The sequence below is a fragment of the Bactrocera dorsalis genome, chromosome 3 (assembly GCF_023373825.1).
Source record: "Bactrocera dorsalis isolate Fly_Bdor chromosome 3, ASM2337382v1, whole genome shotgun sequence".
Taxonomy (NCBI): Eukaryota; Metazoa; Arthropoda; class Insecta; order Diptera; family Tephritidae; genus Bactrocera; species Bactrocera dorsalis.
Genome location: NC_064305.1, coordinates 33,628,752 through 33,631,782, shown reverse-complemented (window position 1 = coordinate 33,631,782; position 3,031 = coordinate 33,628,752).

The following is a 3,031-nucleotide window of genomic DNA, read 5'->3' as shown; positions in this document are numbered from 1 at the left end:
TCGCTGTCATTTAATTTTCCTAATGGCATGTCTGTATGGTGCTCTTGTTAGGCGCTTATACAAACATGGATGTTTTTTCGATTGCTAAAATCTTTATTGGCGCGTTCGAAACAGTTTTTACTAGCGCTGTCATGTGGGAGAATCTGTACGATGGCTTAAAAAGCTTATTTGTGTAATAAATGTGGTAGTGGAACCTGTGGGTCAAAGGTCCACACGTAGCGGATGTGCCTTTTAATTGCACCTCTGACCAAAACTATACAAACATATGATCAATTCGAACTACACTCGAACAATATTCGAAATATACAGTCGAGCATAGTAGACAATAGTTGACTAAAACAGAAGTACAGAAGTATTCAGAAGTGGCAGACAAGCCGCTGCCTGACAATTAAAGTTATAATAATTTAAGTGAGTTTAATAAAATATTAAATTAATAATAAGTTTTGGAAAATGTGAACTTAATAAACCCAAAACTAAAATGTAAAGTTATAATAAGTTAAGTGAGTTTGATAAAATATTAAATTAATAAAGTTTATAATCCAAAGCCTACATAAATTATTTTTACTTACATTATTACAAAAAATACTTCCATATAAGGACTAAGTTTTCTTACGACAATGTGTGCCAAATTTCTTGTGAATAATTTGTCAAATAAACAAGTTATTCGTGCAAATACTTTATTTGGATCAGTTAGTTGGTATGGCAGCTATATGCTATAGTGATCCGATCTGAACAATTTGTCCCGAGATTACAATGTTGCTTCAGGTAATAATCCACGCCAAATTTCAAGAAAATATCTTGTCAAATAATCATAATATCCATATAAGGACTTGATTGTGGTAGAGCAGTTTTTATGGCAACTATACGCTATAGTACAGTCGATCTGGATAATACATATATTCAGGTATTGTAATGTTGCCTTGGAAAATTGTCTGCGTCAAATTTCGCGAAAGCAGCTTATAAAATAAATAAGATATTCACGAAAAAACTAGATTTTGAATTATTAGTTTATTCGATTATTAGCTATTGTGGTCCGTAACATTCCAGATAGGTAGTTTCGGAATTTAAAGATTGACGGATAGAAGATCATGGCCGAATCGGCCAACCGAACATGATTCCAAACTGTGAAGATTAGCTTAAACCCAAACCGGGAATTGCATCTCAAACTCTAAGTATATCTGAACCTGAATCTAAGCGTAAATCCATATTTGTGTTTTAAACTTACTCGTAAACCAAATTATTGGCAATACTTATATAAAGCAATGTATTAGCTGAAAATTAATCATAACTTTGAACGAAAACTTAATTTCTTTCGGAGTCTTAATCTAGACCCACATTTTTGACAGAAATTGCAGCTGAACTGAAATCATAATAACTTGAACGTCAACTTTAATCTTTAAATGAAACGAAGCCGTAGGCGGCACCAAAACCATAACCGAAACTGGAACTGAATTTCAAACCTCAACCATAGCCAAATTTGGATCTAAATCTTAACCTGAAGCCTAATCTTAACAAAAACCAAAACCTTAAACACAACTTAATCCAAACCCGGAAATGCAAACAAGACAAAAGCCAGAGCCAGAGCCAGAACTGGGCTTGGAACTAAATCTGAACTAATGTGAATTCAAAATGTAACCCGTTACTTTCCAAGCATCGAAATCATTGGAATTTTCGATGAAATTTGTAACTTGGGCTCTCAAAACGTTAAGAAAGAAGAATCTTCTTCTTAATTGGCGTAGACACCGTTTACGCAATTATAGCCGAAGTTTTCATTAGGTGTTTTTTTTTTACGTGGCGGGTCCCAAACCTAGCGCACAACCCTATGTAGAGGATGTTTCGCCGTCTCACTCTAGCTCGCCTTAAAACGGATGTTCTTAGGCTACCCAGAGGATACTTGGCCAAAGACCGGAAGTCGTGAGCTGCTTGAGCCATATGCAAAAGAATCGTTTCTGGCCACTCCCAAGTGAATGGCGATCAGAGAACTTTCCTCACTTGCGTGAACTTCTACACATGAAAATATGAAATAAAAAAAATAAAAAAATACCTTGATTTAAGAATCAGCCCGTCATATAAATAGGACACTGGGGATATATGCTCAGAAAAATTGAAAGATAACATTTATAAGAAAATCAACTTTATTTGAAAATTATCATCATATTTAAGCTTATTTGGTATGATAAGGTATGAAACAATCACTGTAAAGTGTTTAATCGGATTTTCTCATCTTTATTGACCTGGTTGTAAATAATCCAGGAATTTACTAGAAACATATCTGTGGACATTTGACAAAACAACCTCTTTCAAAAAAGCAAATTTTACAGGAGAGCGAAAAAACATGTTTAAAGCTTTGCAGTAGATATACCTCTTACTATTAAAGGACGAAGTCAATTAAAACTGGATGCAGATCAATAAAGACGCGTTTTCCAATCAATTGATTTAAATTAAATATTTTACTTTTCTAGATAAATATAAATCAAATAAATAAGACTTATTGTCAAATGCTTTTTCTTACTGAAAATCAACTTACCTCATACAAGCTGTTTTGTCAAATTTGATTTGTGCAAAAAAAAATCCTTTGTTTATCTTATCCTGACTTGAAAAGCATTTTTTTAGATATGCATTTGACAAAAGAACTTCAATCGAAAGAAGTTATTTTGTCAAACGCCAATTTCTGATTTTACTCAGACGATATATAGAGACAAGCTTTTTTGATAAATGTACGTTATGATTTTACGTTTGAAATTCCAACTTATTCGAGACAAGCTCTTTTGTTACCCCGAAAATTTGAAAAATTACGAAAGAAGTTGTTTTGATGACTCCATAATTTTTGAACTAAAGGTCCTAGGACAATGGCGATAAGACAGAAAAACGCGCCTTGAAAATTCATACATATGATAAAAATCCTGGAAAATTGTCTTATTTCGAGAGAAGTTGTTTTGTCAAATGTCCACAGATATCTAGAAAACGAATTAATAGAGGCCAGTACCATTTCTTGCCTCTAAAACGGATTGGATATTTAGCAATCAACCAA